The sequence below is a fragment of the Haliaeetus albicilla genome, chromosome 6 (genome assembly GCF_947461875.1).
Source record: "Haliaeetus albicilla chromosome 6, bHalAlb1.1, whole genome shotgun sequence".
Lineage (NCBI taxonomy): Eukaryota > Metazoa > Chordata > Aves > Accipitriformes > Accipitridae > Haliaeetus > Haliaeetus albicilla.
The window spans coordinates 24,848,634-24,866,567 of NC_091488.1; the positions used below are offsets into that span (position 1 = coordinate 24,848,634).

Below are 17,934 nucleotides of genomic sequence, written 5' to 3' on the forward strand. Positions count from 1 at the left end.
ACAGGTTACTTTTTTTCTTCTGGTTTACAGATTTTTCTACCAGAAACATTCTAGCAGGATTGGAAAATGTTGAAAATGTTCACTGATACTTCAGCTCTCAGTGAAGAGGCAGGGGAAGGAAGGAATGAAAACTTGTAAGGAAGAGAACAGTTGTGCAATAGGAGGAAAGGTTGAATATCCTCCTCTTTTGCGAGGAAAGGTTGAATATCCTCCTCTTTTGCATGGTCCACACCATGCAATTTACCCCACAATTTAAAAAAAAATAGTTTTTTTTTTTTATATGAAAGTGGAACTGAAGAAGCAGATGAGTCACAGAAAACAGAATTACATGTCTTCATGTCATGATTTACACTGTGTTTTACTCATAAATCCAAGTACAGCTTATTACTGGAATCGTAGTAGATCTCTGATACTGGGAAACAGAATTTTGGTAGAGAATAGTGAGAGTCATAAGGCAGTAAATTGTTTCTGCCTTTTCTTTATAGAAAGGATGTGAAGAAAATCTATTTACAGTTGAAGGAATAACTCTGGAAAACACATGAAACTATTTGTTTCAAAAGGCCAAGAATTCATTTGAATTTTTGCTTCATTTATTAGCTTGCTTTAAGCATCCATATGAGCAACATCAAACAGATAGCATAAGTAGAAAATTACAAATAACTAGTACATAAAGTGGCTTGGGAGAGGTGAAGAAATGTTTATGGATTTAATTAATTTATATTCTGTCGACCTGGCAAATTTAACTGTTTATTAATTATTTGTTAAATAATTTTGACTAGTGATCACCTTTATAAGAGTTTAAATCTGCTCTAGACAAACCACACAGACACCTTTTTTTCAAATACATTTTTTCAAGTAACCTTTTTTGTACATTTCTGCTGGTAGACAATGTTCCCAGCCAGTAAAATATTTGAGAGTTATAAGGCATACAGAATGTAACATATTTTAGAAGATACCTGTAAGGAGTCACATGAGTCTTTACCGTCCTATTAAGAAAGTTAGCAATAATGTTAAAGAACTGATGTATCAAGAGTTACAGTGTCATTTACATTAAAGAAAGTATTTTAGGGAATGGAGTAATTTTAAATAGAGTGTATCAGAAAAACATGGATCCATTTGTATTTTGTATGAGATGAGAGTATTCTGCTTAAACAAAATAACAAAACAACAAAACAAAACAAGAGAGTAGGCACAGCATCAGGTTAGACAAAATTCAACATGAAAACTTTTGAAATATTTCTTTTTCCTGCTGCTTGACCATCTGATTCCTCAGATGGGGGAGGAAGTGAGAAGCAGGAATCCCTAAGAGTACAAACTTCTCCCCCCTCTCCTCTGTAAGAGCGTCTTCCAAGTTCAGGCTTCTTGGAGTATTTTATCAAGACAACATTAAGGTCCTGGCTTCCCAAATGAACTGTACTGTGGGAAATAATTATAATAATATTGGAGGACTTAAAATATTGCTTCTCAGTCCAAATAAACATGAAACAAAACTTTCAAACTATTCACGAAATGTATTTTTTTTTCTCCACTCAAGCGTTTACTCTAAAATTTAAAGTTGTTTTGGCCATTGTAATGCAGCAAAATGGATGTTGTTCAAATGAAGAACGTTAACAGAGACACAAGTGCTAAGTCATCAAAATTCAGAATAAATTTTCTCCTCCACAGAAAATACTTTCACTTTTATATACCAGACAAGAAAAAAGAGATGCAATTATTTCAAAATTAGAATTATACATATAGAAACAGGTTATAGCATCTGCTGTTTATATATGGAAGTATTCCCACATTCCTACTCCTTGGTTTTCAAAACAAGAGCAATCTTGGGTAGTCAGTTTTCTAAAAAATATGCAAAAAGTGGCAAGAGAAATTTCCCAGCTCTAAGAGGGGATGTAACTTATGTGAACATAACTGTTGCTATCTGGTTTATGGTGAGTTGAATCACTCCTATGCCTCTGCCAGCTTTATGTCACATGTAAAATACTGGTATGATGATCAACAGCATCAAAGCTGGATTTGTTATATATCTAACATTTAGTGAACCTAATGTCTCCTAATAAAATCTAGATATTTGTATGCTAATAAAAATATGCAAAGATATATAGTTGGATCAGTTATAAAAGTATAGCTAATGTGATTCTGATAAACTAATCACATAAAATACAATCAAGCGGAAACATATCTAAGCTTACATGGCCCAGTGATTTGAGTTCCTTAAGTTTTTTGATACACAATTTAAGTGGATTTTCCCATTAGGCATCTGTAGGTAAACAGAAGCAGTAATCACTTGTGACTACATCTGTGATGTTAGGTAGGTAAGTGCCAATTTTTTTAAGAATATTTAATCCTCAGAACTGGGACCATGTTTTCCAAACAGTAAACTTTTAGGTACATAGCCAAAGCAGCCAGATTTTTTTCAGAATTTCTTAGGTGTTACTTTTCTGAGGGCCTTCATGAGTGATGTTAGGAAATGTTGGGTAGTAGTCCATGTTCTTTCTCTTTCCTTTATGTTTTTGTGCATTTGTGAAAATTGTTAAGTTTAGGTTTTTCCAAAATAATATCTTTTTCTTTTCATTATAAAACAAGAAAATCATAAAGACCTTTAATACTTTTGGATTCCAGTAATCTTCTGAGGCCAACCTCTTCCCTTCACCACTCCCTCCAACTCTAACAATGAAAAAAAGAAAGAAAACAATCAGCAACTTAGAAAAAAAAAAATTACAGACAAATGGAAAAGATGCTACCGTGGCACTCAAGACACTGGTATTGTAGTATTTCATCAATAAAACATCCATTCTTCCGAGGTATGAGGGCTGAGCTGGCTGAAGTAAGGTACCCTGTGTCATATTAGAAATTTGATATTTACTTTACACTCTAACTGAAATCAGATAAAATAAATCAGGACTTGCTTGTTTTCCTTTTATCTGTTGTTAAATAAAATAAGCTATTATTTTTTATTTTTCTTATAAAAGGAGAAAAAGAATAAAGAAATGAAAACTTCTACTTAATGTAACTCAAGTAAATGTTCCAAGTTAGTGGATGGGTAGAACTATAGCTTAAGTGTATTAAAATCACTTGTATTTCATATTATTGGCTTTCCATCAAAGGTTCTCTTATTCATAAGCTAATATATGGGGATGTAAATATATTTAATAAAAACACATGAGATGATACACAGTTCAGCTTAACACAGTAGTTTCATTTACTTGAGTCAGAGCACTTAAGATCATTTGTACTAAAGAATATTATTACAATTTTAATATGTAATTAAAGTGTTCATATATTGTGAAACATTTGCCCAGTACCTGTGTTATTCTGAAGGGCAAACACAGGGCACTTTAGATTCATTTTTTTAGCTGGTTCCTAATGGTCCTTTCCAGAACTTTATTCATTTGCAGTGTGGTACTGGCTGCCAGATCACCGTATGTACAATTTGTACGAACTGTTCATTTTATTTTAGAACATACTGTTTCAACAACATGGCTTGTGTCATCATGAGAACCATGACAAAGGGTTATCCAGATTTCATGATAGCCAGCCAGAAAAATGGGGCTGTGAAACAATATTGCTGCTGAGACTAACTTCCAAATGCAGAGTGTGAGAGAGGGCACGACACTTCAGTCCTCATTCAATCTGTTATTGCCGATATAGGGAACATCTTTGTGAAAGAAAAGGGGAAAATATGAAGTCTGAAAGGAATATGCATGTTCTGAACGGTTTTGGCTGCATACATATAACCTTCCCAAACATTATCTTTGCATCGTTTGTCGACCCACAAGTAGTAACAGTATTTTCATAGTGTTATACCTGCTCTACTGGTATTTTCTCATGTCAGTTTGGAAGTAGTGACTCCACACTGGTTATTTTCTGGACAGGCCTTCAAGCTATCAGGAACGTGACTCATCAGAGCAACGTTCTCATAAGTATATTTTTTATGTTTATTTGTGCGAGTGGGATGAATTTGCAGAAAATTCACAAGTACAGGATGTGTTCTTCTGGCTAAAACCACCAGTATTCTATTCTGGTAAAATATTAACAATCAGTATACAGTAGTCATATCAACTTAGCATATGCCCCTTTGATTCTTCCATGAAAGGTGTTACAGGGGCTGAAAGTAGGGTTTATTTCCTGACACCAAAGACCCAAGGTGTTAGTTCCTGTCTATGGTCAAAAATTGCACACCCCCACCCCAAAAATGCGTATGGGAAAGTAAGCCTCACCCTAGCTCATGCCTCAGAACAGATACAGCGTGCTAGAGGCATGGCCAAAACTCACCAGATGCTGCAAGCATATGATTCCTCCATGAGAGTTTATATGGTACAGCTGTTTTTAAATGTTTTTGTAATTGAAAAGGCTGTAGCATCTGGTCCTTTGCTTATTACTCTTAGATCAAATAGTCACAAGCTGAAGTCTACTTTCAAATAATGCAGAAAAAAAAGAACTCGAGGCACTGAGGGTACATTTCTCTCAGATGACCTCCTTTGAAGTACTTGTAAAAATATAAGTAAACTGTGTAATAAAAAAAAAAAAAAAGGCAGAAAACAACTCCGGTAGGGAACGATATCAGTTATGTATGCATACAAATACCTTCATCTTTTTAAATGTAGGTATATAAAGTAACAAGTGGTATGTACTCTTGATATCTTTCAGTTATATAAAGAGTATATTACTCCTCCCTGCACATGTTATTGTGTAATTCAACTCCACCTCCAACAGTTGCAGACTTGCTGCTGTCATGAACAAAACAGGATATGCGCTGTGGTACACCCTGCAGAAACCCTTGCCCTGGACCAGCTTTTCCTCTGGTAACACTCAGAGGGTTCCCATTGATTCCAGTTAGTCCTAGACAGTACTCCTGAAGAAAGTCAGACCTTTCCACCTTACTAGTTCAGATTTATGGATGAACACTGTTACATGATTATCATTTAGGCAAACCTCCTCTGAAGTAAATTATTGAATAAATAAGAATCATAATGATTCTTTTTCTTTTTTAAATTTTTTAAAAATTTATTTTGTCTGCCTGCATAAATTCTGGAATACTAGGTGATTTAATCCTCTGTGAAGGCACCTCCGAAATAGTGGGTAATCTGACATGAATTGAACTAGGCTGAGTCAAGGGTGGAATTTCATTATTTGTCTATGTAAGGCTGACAAACTATTTTAGAAGAAGATTTAGTCTGGAAATGAATTTCTGTAAAGCCAGCTAGCTTCTCGACCACATCCTAAGCCTTTCATATCATGACTGGATGCCATAAAGCAAGGCCTTAATTATTTTAATTGAAAAAGGTAGTTTCAGAGCTGTTAGTTTTTTGAGAGGCTGAGATAGCCTCAAAGGAAAATCAAAATAAAAGCAACTGTAGTTCTCCCAAGCTCTTCAAAGCGCTTTATGTGATTTAAAAATAGGCTAGCGTTAGCTTAAAAATGTTTGGGAATCATGTAACAGCATTTTCATTTTCTTTTTGAAAATAATACATGTCTTGTTACCACATGGCACAGACCTATATGTGTTTTACTTCAGCAAGCTAAAGACAAAGATAATGTTTGTTACTGGAACTGTAGCTTTGTTCATAATTTTAAAATACATTATTGTAATCATCAAAGTGATAAAAGAAAAAAGTTGCAGGTACATGAACAATTTATTTAACCATTTTTAAATGGTCACACAGATTAATTTTGTACTTCAAGAATGTCAGTATCACAATTATATTTTGATAGAACTCCTACTCGATCAAAAACATACCTTTCTGTCTTGAGACTTCTGGTCAGCAATTGTAAAGAGGGGTGTGTTGGGGGGGGTGGAGGAGTGGGTGGGGGTGGGGGTGTATTATTATGTATTTTTATAAATATAAAGTGGTTCACTGATATTACCAAAGTACTGTACCAAGAGCCCTCCACTAACTGCTTGCAATTCTGGGAATGAGTTCTAATACAACATCTATAAATGTGTTTTTCTCTTCCAAGACTGATCCAAAGGTAGTTGACGCTTTCCTGTCATAACTGGCCTTGCATTTACAGACATCTTATAGTGATGAATTCCCCTTGAAGAAAAAAATTGAAAAAATGTCCCCTTTTGCGATGTCTATAACAAAGTAAAGGTATAGACACCACCCCACAGATGGTAGATCGGTAGGTACATCAGTAGATACTCATCTTCTATGCTTGGCGAGTGTGTGTTTAGGTTTGGCTGAAGACTGCACAGGAAGAACCAACAAACACATCAGTATTTCATACTTCTTAAGAGAATGATTTCACTGTGTGCTGGAATTCTTCCTTTACTCATACAGAGTATTTATTTTGTATATTGTTTGAATTCTCATAGTTTTAAGTAAATATGAGCAAGTGGCACAGTTCCGTGTGATGTGAATATTAAGTGTTGGAAATAACCTGCTAAATCCATACATTGTGTTACTTAGTCTCAGTTGATTGTATCATATTGAAACTTGTGTCCTCAGGCAACTCTGTTACCCAACAATGATCATTTTAACAAATATTCCACATGCACATTTTTTCTGTTGCTTGTCCAAGATTCCTCATTTTGTAGGTCTCTTGTCTACGCAATATGTTGCCTAAGGTTAAGAATGAAGGAGGTCTCTACTACAAGACACTCTTGATTGAAATAGCAGCTAAATTGCTGCAGTAATGAGAAAATTTCCTTTCCCCTAGATAATTCAGCTGCTTAGCATTGAAAAATTTTTGAGATAAAGATTCTTTGTGAAATAAAAAAAATAAAGATAATTTCTTTACAATCAGAATTTGCTAATGAGCCTACTATGGAAATGCAGAGCAAAACTTGCTGTTTTAATGGAAGCGTGGTCAGGCTCTATTATGAGACTTAATGCTCTCAAAAAAAGACTGTTGTATAGACACTGTGACATGCAGTAGCTTTAGAAAATGCTGCTGTGTTTCTGGAAAAAAGTGGTTAAAAACACACGATGATGAAGTTAACCTAAATCTTTCATTGGCTTAAAAAAATAGGTCAAGTAATACATTATTAGCTCCGCTGTAAGCCTGTACACAATCCGTACATTCCAAAGTGAAAGAGGTTTTGCTTAACATTCCTCCATCTACTTTCATTCATGGTATCTCTAGGTTAAAATATTTGGCTTTTTTACTCCCCTTTGCTTTCTCTGAAGTGGAAATTTGGGCATTCTTTAACAATACTAGTCTTTTGCTGAAAAAATGCTCGAATATGCCATTTGTAATTATTTTACTTGAGTTTTAGAACTAAAATGTTGGCATATGGTAACGCAGTTATTATCCCACAATTTATAAGCGACTTGTGAACAAATTTGCTTCTCTTTTCTCAGCCTTTAGCTTCTAGAAGTATCACGAAGCGCTCTGTAAAGCATTTGGGGAACACCATGCCAAGCGTAGAGACATTTGTTAAACACAGGCACACAGAAGGTGTGATGAAGGTCACACGCGCTTTGTAGCTTCGCCTATGCAGCCAAGTTCAGCGCGTACCTCTGGGTACTCTCTCCTCTGATGGGGATGAAGCCTAAAGAACAACTTCACGTATAACGCAGTTTCTGGCAGCAGAGGTTGTGGGGATGCCACCTACCAAAATGGAGGGCTGACTCTTCTCGCAAGCTCTGCCCACGGCCGGTTTTCCTCCCAAACTGTGTTTACCGCCACGTGGGCAAACGGCACGGCTCCGACGAGCCATTGTGCCCCCGATTCTCGAACCGCTTCCGCGGGGGGGGGGGGGGGGGGCAGTCTGGGAGCCGGGGCCCTCCCCTGCGCCCCGCCGCCAGCACAGGGACCGCCGGCCGTCCCGGCTGAAGGCGGGAGGGATGCTCCCCTCTCCCGGGCGCGGCCACCATCCCCGCGCCACCCGGCCTGGGAGGCCGAGGCCGAGGGGTAAGGAGACGCGCCGGGAGCCGTGAGGGCAGGCGGGGCCGGCCCGGTCGGCAGGGCTCGCCCGGCCCTCCCGGGAGCAGCCGCAGGTGCCGGGGCGGCCGCCGTGCGCTGGCGGGAGCCTTTTCGTTCGGGGGGGGGGGGAAGTTTCTAGTGCGTGTTTTTCGGAGAAAAAGCGGAAAACAGAAGCTCTAAACCGGCGACAAATGGTAACCGCTAAAAGCGCCCCCCCCCCCCCGTTATTCTAAGCGAGCCCAAGAAAAAAAAAAAGGTGTTATTTCTAAGCCATCGCTGTTTTCATTAAATACGGGTCCTCCGGTACTATCGCTCCTAAGTTTGTTTCCTGGGGGCCCTACGCCTTCAGTTAGATTAATTAGAGAGGGCAGGAGGCGACGCGACTTGCGTACGTGCGACGCGTTTAGCGGCGACCTGCTCCGCAGCCGCCGTCCGTCCCCACACGGTGCGGAGCGCACCCCTCCCGCCCGCCGCCCCCAGCCCGGCCTCCCCTCCCCTCGCCGGGGGTTAGAAAAGGGTTAAGAAACTTGGCTGGAGAGATGAATGGCGCGGCGCGGGGAGGGGCCGGGCTGCGCCGCGGCGGGCGAGGTGGAAGGCGGGGAGGATCGCGGCTGCGGGTTAGGCTTTGAAAGTCAGCCTCACAGGCATTGCAGCAGAGCCCCGAGCCGCGGAGGGGCGCGGAGAGGAGCGGAGCGGAGCGGAGCTCGCCGTGTATGTGTGCGGGGCCGGGCGGGGGGTACGGACGGACGCGGCGGGGGGGGGGTCAGGGCGGGGGGGCGGAAGAGGGGAGAGGCGGCGCGGCGCGTCCTGCCCTGCCCTCCCCTCCAGCCGGGGGACCCAGCCGCCCACCTCGGCTTCGGGAGCCGCCGCCGCCGCCGCTCCCCGGACCTCCGCGCCGGGACTGGCCGCCGGAGCCCTCGCCTGCTGTGGCCGCTGGGCCGGGCCGGCGCGCGTGCCCGCTGTCTGCGCGGGGGGCCGCCGCCGGAGCCTCTCCCGGCGGCGAGGCCGGCCGGCGGGCACCCCGCCCGGGAGGAGCCGCCGCCGCGGTGGGGGGGGGGGGGGGGGGGTGCGCGGGCCCGCTGCGGGGTGAATACGGCGCTCTTCCGCCGGCAGCCGTGGTGGCTGGCGGGGGAAATGGCCGAGCGGGGCGGGCCGGGGCCGCGCTGGCGGGCGGCGGGCGGGGAACAATGCCGGGGTGAGCCCGACGCGGGGCCGGCCGCGGCGGCGGGGGCCGTTTCCGGTGACGGCCGCCCCTCCGGCACACACCTCCCCCCCCCCCCCCGGCGGTGGGAGCCGAAAGTTTGCCTGGCCAGGGTGGGTTTGGGTGAGCTGGAGGGCCGGAAAAGTTACTCGTCTTCACCCCCGAGACCTGCGAGCGTTCTCCCGAGCGCTGGCTGCAAGCCTCCCTCGGTCCCCGTTTCGGAGGGACACCCCCGCCCTCCTCCGCCGCCCGGTGTGCGCGTGAATTATTTACAGAGCCGCAAGCTCGGTGCGCAGCGGCTGCGGCGGCCGCCCGGGGGTGCGGAGAGACGCGGCCCCGCCGGCCGCGGCCTCGCCCGCCGCCTCCCGCCGCCCGGCTGCTTTCACAGCAGCTGCGGGCAAGGCCACGCTTCCCTCTTCTGCCCCCCCCTCCCCCCCCGACTGTTTGTTACTGCCCGCCCCCCCGCTACCTGCGAGCGGGCAGCCGGTGGCTTGGGTGCCTTTTCCACCGCCTCTCGTTGGCGGCACACGCTCGGCTCCCTGCTTCCCCCAAAGATGCCTTCTCATCGCTTCGGGCTCCTGAGGGACGTCGCTGTTTCCTTTCTAGACTAAACGTTACTTGTTACTTTTCCAGACGTGTTTTTGTGTCCCTGAAGCCCTTTAAAGGTGATTTCCCTCCCCCCCCCCCCCCTTTTTCTCTGCAGAACGTGGTGTTGGAAGCTGTTCTCATAAGTGTTGGTGATTAAGTTGGAAGGTGGTGAAACCTAAAGAAACGTAGTGTAGGCAAAATAAGGGACAGCTTTGTAATGTGCGAACAGCCTTGTGTCTGTGCTGCACCTCTCTTTTTCTTCTCCTGTATCGTGGATTCTGATGATTTATTAGTTTTTTAATTTAAAGAAGAATTCAGCTAAAATGCTTGACACGTGTTGAAAATGTTGAAAAAATGGTGGGATTTCTGGCTTTGGGATTGCGGTGCTGATAGGAAAGCTGAAGTGGAAGTTGTCCCCTTCTACCTTACCTCTCTGGAATCTGGAGACTATACTATTCCTTTTTTTTTAATTTTTTTTTTTATTTTATTTTGAGGGGGCCTGCCTGCCTGCAGGGTCTGATAGCTCACAGGCTGATTAGAATTTAACTGAGTCATGGCACTATAAATGTTCAGAGATACTGTAAAGCTTTATTTAACAGAGTGCGAATCTAGTCTGTGAAGACCCATGGGGAGGAAGCAGTCACTTGTGGAAGGGGGGTGGTGTATCCCTGAGCGAGTGGTGGAAAACATTTATCTTTAATATTCAAATGTGATTTACTGTTTCTGGGGCCGACTGAACACACTAGAAAGTGACACGTTAAGATGTCATGTGACAAAAGCTTTCTGAGCTGAGGATATCTTGTGGTTAAAGTCTGTTTTAATAGCATCTGACTAATTGTTGCTATACAGGCAGCAAGAGTTGATACCGTGGAGAGCAAAAGTTCTCGTCGAGAGTGATGGTCAGGCAGGTTTGGGGCTTCTGCTGCCTGGGGCAAGTGTCTTCTCAAACTTGTGGTCGAGAGGTCTGACTTGTTATTTTATCAGTGGTCTCTTGAGTTAGAGTTGACGTTGGCTCCAAAGCAAGACAGCAAGTTTGTCATGAGTGAAATGCATACATAAGGGTGTACGTTTTCTGTTAAGTGGGATGGAAGAGGTGGCAAGCAGTGACTGCGTGTTTCAGGTAGGGATGAAATCTGACCTCCTGTTAGAGTGGCCTACAGTTCCAAGTTATCTAATGAGCGAGAGCTGTCAGTGGTTTTCAGATTCTTGTAGACCCTGTGTGCATAGACTACAAGATGCTGTCAAATGCCAAACTGTACTGAATGGATTTTTTTTTTTCTATTAGTCTTGGGGTAGAAAATTACCAGATGAAAATGTGCTCTTCCTCTCTGCTCCCTGAACTTGTTTCTTTTTCTAAAGTGAAAGATGTGCTAATCAAAATTGGAGGAAAATAAAATAACTAAAATTTATTATAGTCATAAAAGCTATGTTGATAAAGAAGTAAAAGTGAAGTGATGTTTTTATATTGTAAACTTAAATAGGTGATTTAAATGCTGGCTGTATCACCTGCGGTGTTTGATAGCTGTGTTTAGTGTGAATCTGTTCTGTAAAAGGCACCAAGGAAAATTTTTTTTTCTTAAGTGATTCAGTAAAGGTTAGAACTCAAACATGAATTAACTTTATGGTGATCATATTTGCCTGTAAGTTTTGCTTAATGTGGGATTGGTTTAAAAGAATTGACAAAGGCTTCTTTGCTTAAAGCTTATTTTGTCTTTTCAGAGCTAACTTTATTTTTCTGTCTTTGAACAGTGGCAAAAGGTTTCTGTAATACCAGCTGTATTATTAGCAGTGACGGCACTGTTAATTTTACCAGTGACAGTGCGGGACATTACTATATTAAAAGATAAACGATGTTTTGCGTTGTGCCGAGCACATGTATAAACTTGCCCGAGGCAAAGCCAGGGAGTTGCGTTTCCCAGTCAGCTGCCTTGCTCAAGGGTTGTGCTTGACACCTCCTTGCAGGGCTATTGGAGAAGACGTGAAGACTGTAACATTTTGTTAATTTTAGAATAGCTCTTCAGAACTTGCCTGAACCTCAGAACCCAAATGGCTTGTGGCTTTTTTCCTGGCTGAACGTGTAGGGAGTGGAGGGTGTCCACAAGAGAGACTGGGGAGAGCACAGGGTTTCCAGCTGGGCGCCTGATGGGGGGCAGTAGCCCCTTTGCGAGTGGGGCTTTGGTGTCTGACCTGCCATGCATGGGGCCTGCGGGCAGGGGAGGCTGGGCTCAGCCGGGCTGATCCCCCGCTGCTGGGTGAGGAGCAATAGGCAGGGTAAATAAGATAACTATCCGATGGATTGAAAAAGGTTAAACACCCGTTTGGGACAAGAAGTGCAAATTTTGAAGTATAAATTGTTACTGCTTAGCAGGTGTTTAACTACAGGCAAGTGGAAAGATAATGTAGGTAGGGAATGAAGCCTGGACAGGAGGAAAAGGTATGAAAGAATGTCCACAAATGTACAAAAAAGATAAAAAACATAAACTTGACAGTCTGTCTAAACAGTCTTAAACTAGAGACAAAAAGGTTAATGGTAACAGCATTTGTGGTTTGCTTCCTCTTCCTGCCAACAGGCCAAAACAATAAGAGCAGTAGCTGTCTGAACTGCACCGGCCTGCCTATGGCAAATGTGAGGGAAGTTAAGAGGAAAGTATTTAAAAGGCTTGTGGCATTGCTTTAGGATATTATGGTATTAGGGTTTTGCTAGGTGCATTTGAAAATATTGAATTGGAAAACAACGTGCTATGGTTGGCAGGTGGTACTTTGGGTGGACATCTGTGATCACAAAAACTTTTTTGCATTCTCAGATGGGAAGATCTGCCTCAGGAAAAGCAGGCGATGGGATTCTTTTGGTAAAGATGAATTGCCTACATTTTAGTGTTTCTGGATTATTTCAGATACTTGGAAATGTTAACGGACCTATTTAGCACTTGAAAGAATTAATTTGGTAATTTATTTGGCTGTCTGTTTCAGGTCACTTGGCTTGATGGTCGAAGAAGGAGAATAGGAACTAAGACTCAAGTAAATAAATACTCGTGTAGAAAGGGGAAGAAGCAGTTGCTAGCCATCCTAGTTTGGGTCAAACTCAAACTTAAATTGTTACTGGAGCTTGTTGCTCCAGTTTAATTGCCTGTCTTGAGAGAAACTCTGTTTTCATACCACTTATTTCTAAATACCATTGTCTTTGGCAGAGGAAAACCAATTTTGCTCATAGACAAAATCAGATTAAAAGCAGAAGCTACAGATCTTTTGTTAGTCACTGGTTTCTGAAGAGGTTGAGTTTAGTGTAGAAAAGCAGCTCAGTGTTGGGGAAGACTTCTGGTGGGCTGCTCTTCCTCCTCTCGAGAAAGAAAGGTGTGAGGGAGTTACCATGAGAGAGATCGGGTGCTAGATGTAAAATGTGTTTCAGTCTTGACCTGAACTATTATTTGAAAACAAATTTGCCCCAAAAAGTGTTTAATGAATTTCTATGTTGAAATGTGTCGTAAGTAGTATGTCTTGCAAGCAGAAGAACAGTGGTTTTGTTCTCCTTGGTGCTAGGCTGGTACTGCTGCTCTGATGCTGGTTTTTTTCATAGCGAACATTTAAGATATTCAGCTACGGGCTTTCTAATTATTCTCTGTGCACCACCCCACCATGAAAATGGAGTGGGAAGAGAAACTGAAAAGGCTTTTTCAGTGATGTAGAAAGTAGAGGTAGAAAGAAATGATGATTCTTGCCCCAGGAGCTTGTCGTGTTGGTGGTTTTCATGTCATCACCTATCCCACTTTCAGCAGTTTAGAATATGAAGCAAATCAATGTTCAAAAAAACTATAAGGTGTGCAAAGCAAGTGATCCAGACATGAAGTTTTGGGGAATAAAGTATTCTAGAAAAGCTTGCTTTTTTAAATTTGTTTTTAAAATGTTATTGAAGGAATATGGTATTTTCCCCAGAAATAACAAATTCTTTTGTTCTCTTTTCTCTGAACTCTTATAAACCTTTTGTAGTCATTTGGAACAATGCAGAAAAGACTGTTCAATGCCGACCTGAAGGAAATCCTGTCTATACATTGAACCTTGATGGCAATACAGTGTAGGCTGTTTCTTGTTTTGTTGCCCATCCCCCCCCCCCAAAATCTGTCGTCTTTTGGATGTAGGAATACTTAAATAAAACCACTTGTCAGTGGTGGAAAACATTTTGTCTACATGTATAGTATGGAACAGAAATACTGGAATTAACTACTTCTCTCAAATTAAGGTGACTTGAAAAGGTGATGCTTCCTTCCGCTCTAAGGGACCTCTCGTCCCATTTTTCCTTTGGTCACAAAAGATTCCACATCCAGCTTATTTGCCCTACCAGTGAAATGGAGTTGGGAAGGCTTTGCACTATGTCTATTACTACCTTTGTCACTGTACTTGTCATTTCTCTTGTTTATTTTGACTGCAGTGGTAGCTTTTTTTTTTTTTCCCCTAATTGAATCCAAATGTTGAGGATTGCTACTGTTCTGTGGTGCAAATTGGTTTTTATTTTGTGATTTATATAGGGGAAGGATTTGAAATAATGTCTGCATGTAGTATTTCAGGGTATTTACTTGTTTATTGGCTTAATTGGATCTGTTGGTTTTGTTGCATCTTGGTACTGGCAGTAGTCCAGCATGCTTCTGTTATTTCATGTACCTGAAAGCTTTGAATAGGTCTTTTTTGGATGACGACCCATCTATCAACACCTGTATCTCTTTTTCTCAGGTAGCACATTGCAGTGGTCAGAGTTAGATGTTTTCTCTAAGCCCAAGTAGTTTTGCAGAAGGGGAAGATGCTGAGAGCTGCCCCCAATGCACACAGTTCCCCCTCTGCCCCTCTTCACCCTCCATGCCTGTAGCCACTTGTGGGGTCCTCTGTGCTAGAGAAATACTGTGTTTATAAAGCTTTTGTATGCGATTTTTGTGAGAACAGAAGCTAAGGGTGTGGAAAAGAGGAGAGGAACTCTCCCTCTGCCCTTCAAGAGGAAGGGGAAGTTCATCCAAACAGGGGAGAAAGTGTTGTGTGGTTGTTTTGGTATTTTTTATTGTTGTTTAATTTTATTGTAGTTAAATTTGATTCTTTATGCATAATAAACTTGCTGCTTGGGTAGTAACTTTGTGACATAAGAATTAATATAACTTTTAATAATGAGGCTTGTCACAAGAACAAGGCTGAAATAGTACAAATAACAGTGATCTGGGCTAGCTGTAAATTTGCATCTTTGAGCAAAAGTTTACTTAGGAATAATAGAGAAGTGCTCAGAAGAATTGTTAAGGTGGTGCTTGTGATAGATAACGTCTATCTATGTTATGTACTATTTAGTTCCTAAATAGCTCAAAAGCAAATATAATTTCTACTGCTTTAGTTTTTTCTAACTAATTTTGTGGCATTTAGTATTACATTCACAAGTTGTACTATGCTCTTGTCTTTTATTGGTGTGTGTATATATATATTTAAATTATTAGGGGCTCTTTAAAAAATATGATTTTGATGTTCATAGGTGTAAGTTTGAAGTGTTAAGCAGTAATAGCTACATAGGAAGGAGGGCTTTCATGTCACAGGTGTTTTTTGAATGAAAGGACAAAAAAAGAGGATCATGGCTTTGAATCAGAGTTGAACATGGAATTTGTTCTTGCAGAAATACTGTCCACTTAGCCAATACAAGTCTAGATAACACAAGTTGTTTGTTTTACTGACAGTTCTGTTTGGAAGATTTTGATTTCTGAAGTTTGGAGCTACGTTTTTATTCTGAAATAAAAATGTTGTTTACAGTTCTTACCAGCCAAAATAAAGCATCGCTTTCTGTTACACCATCAACAAGAAAGCAGACAGAGGTATATTGGATAGGAAAAATTAGTATGCGGACTTTCATAGGGTGATTTCTGCTATTCATTTCAGATCAAGCATGGAATTGCTGAGGAAGAAAATTAATGCATCCTTGGGCTCCTGAAGGAAGAGCTTTCCTGATGGGACCATTTTCAAGGTAAATAATTTGTTTGGATTATTTACCTTGTCTCTTTGGTTTGGGGTTTCTTCTTTGTCTCACCAAATCTGTCAGACAACTGTCTGCCATGTGTAAGTCTTTTAGGATTATAATATGTTTTAAAGTGATAAATTTTCCAGTTAATTGCTTTCTTTTACTGTAAGACTTTTTTTCAGTGTGTGCTGATTAAAGAGAAATAAGTATTTCAGTAGCATTTGAACTTTTTGTATGGAATTTGCTAGTAAGTCCTGAAGATTTAGCCTACTTGTTTGGGAGGTAGCTGCTAAATAGAGAAGAACTTGATTTACATGTAATTTTGGAGTGAAAGAGAAGATTAAATAAAACTTACTGTGTTACAATCTCTCTTATTTCTTAAATAAAACGGATCCAAATTGAGCTTCTGTGGCAAGGGACCGTCACAGTAAAATCATTATTAGATATTACATTATAATGGCTTGTAGACATTTAGCACCACTGTCATTTTGTTTGGATCTGCTCCCTTGGTTCCCATTTCCTAAATCCTATTTTTCTTTGATACCGGGGAATAATTCCCTGAGTGTTGTCCAGTGATTGCTTATGTATACGCACTTTGGTTTGTGAGTGATTTTATTCACTTGAGTAGCCCCACTGTACTCGGTGGGCCTACATGCATGCCTAAGAACTTGAGAATGCTGATGAGCATAAAGAATACAATTTGGGCATGTAATGGTTGACAAGCAGTTGTTGTTTTGTTTCTAGTCTCTCTTAGGACTCATTTGCATTGCCTCCAGTGGCAACTTTTGTGAGCATTAGTAGGGAAGGTCTAGAAGCTGGAGGCAGTCATACCAAATCCCAGCCTGCAAAACTTCTTGCATGTCCGTTGTAATGACACAGATTGCAGATGCAAGCATATATTTTTCCTTTTTTAATAAATCCATGTGTTGCTTGACTTTATTTGAATATAGCATTGGTCTGTTTACAGCAGTTTGAGCATCTCACAGTACAATATAGCAAAGTGAAATCATTAGCAAATACCTGTGCTTTTTAAATTGAAGAGATGTGGATTTATCCAGAATCAGTGTTTTGGAAATAAACGGAAATCAAGATGGGGGATCTGGTTTTTTCCCCATAATGTTTCCTCTTTGATTCCTCACAAAAACGCAGCTAGCATTGCTGTAGTGCTTCTTAGTTGTCCGAGCAATTGTATTTACAGGAAAGTTAGTTGTGTTACTTACTGGTCTCAGAATCAGTACGATAGGCACTTTGGAATTAAAACACAATTAATTGGCTATTCAAAACTTGAGAATTGTGATCATCAGCAGATGGGCACTTATACAGCCTTAATGGAACTTAGTAGATGGCGGCTTTTGTGGCAACAAGCTTTTCGAAATCTTTCACATCTTCAAAAATAAAGTCATTCAAAGCTTTGTTTCAGGATTGTCACCTCTGTTTAAAAGCAATTCTAGTTAGTCAGTTGCAGAAGTGTAAGCTGTAAATAAGGGTCTTGCACCAACTATTCAGCTTGTCAGTAAGGTAGGTTAAGATAAAGATTTGAGAAAATGCGTTTGTCAGTGTATATACATGGCTGGTAATCCTCACACAGTTTGCATTCTTTTTTCCATTTCTAACCAACATTATAAAATAGTTGCATGCTATGTCTTGACTATTTTTTGGGGGGTGAGGAACAGGTTTTATTGGTTGTAAGCACTAACTGTAGAATGCCTGTGTTGGTATACCAAGTTTGCATTGCATACCACTGTAAATAGCTTCAATGTGGAGTGCAGCAGATTTGTGTCTTGATCAGAGGTTGGTTTTTGTCACTGAAATTAGATTTCTTGTTTTAAGTCGGAGTTCTGGACCATTAGGGTGGTCTTTCTCCAACAGAGTACTGCTTTGCAAACATAACTGTTGATCTTGTTGATGCTGTGTATCCTTCATGAAGTAAGAGATACAAGAGGGGAAGGCAGTCATGCTAAAGTTGAGCTTACATCAAAGGAAAAGTCTGTAGCAGTGAGCTGAAGTTTATGATTTATGTCCTTGTTTAAGTTTATGCAAGTCTGAGAAACTGCAAAAGATGCAACTCATGAGAAGATATGGATGAGAATTAAAAACCAATAATAAATGTAACTCATGTCAAAAGAACAAGGTGGTGACTCGGCATGTGCAAGGTTGGCAGAGGCAGCCTTTAATTGAGGAGGAATTGGTCGCTGTAAACCAATTACGTCTTATTTTTAATGATAGGTTTCAGAGAACAGCAAATGAGTGTAGTATGATTTTGGCTGATAGTATGTGCTGTTCTTGTTGGATAAAAACCTGA

General features: G+C 41.3%; 1 protein-coding gene and 1 long non-coding RNA gene across 11 annotated transcripts in view; one reads left to right on the forward strand and one right to left on the reverse strand.

Moving 5' to 3' along the window:
• Positions 1-227: 227 nt before the first annotated feature.
• Positions 228-9,735, reverse strand: LOC138685687 (uncharacterized). Of its 4 annotated transcripts, none has more exons than XR_011325061.1 (3): positions 9,540-9,735; positions 2,598-2,664; positions 228-1,416 (listed from the first exon to the last, which is right to left on the reverse strand). It is a non-coding gene; the product is annotated as an uncharacterized lncRNA (long non-coding RNA). The 4 variants fall into 4 exon arrangements; XR_011325062.1 differs by lacking the exon at positions 9,540-9,735 and adding an exon at positions 8,262-8,334; XR_011325059.1 differs by lacking the exon at positions 9,540-9,735 and adding an exon at positions 8,719-8,948 and having other exon boundaries at positions 229-1,416.
• Positions 7,720-17,934, forward strand: part of NRIP1 (nuclear receptor interacting protein 1) — a 79,304-nt gene continuing 69,089 nt past the window's right edge. For 3 of the 7 annotated variants that reach the window (XM_069785336.1, XM_069785334.1, XM_069785337.1), the window contains exons 1-2: positions 8,426-8,580; positions 15,554-15,638. The gene's annotated coding sequence lies outside the window, so the exon portion shown is untranslated. Of the gene's footprint in view, positions 7,858-8,377; positions 8,581-15,553; positions 15,639-17,934 lie in introns of those variants that run through there. The other 4 variants (XM_069785335.1, XR_011325058.1, XR_011325057.1 and 1 more) reach the window with 4 other exon arrangements.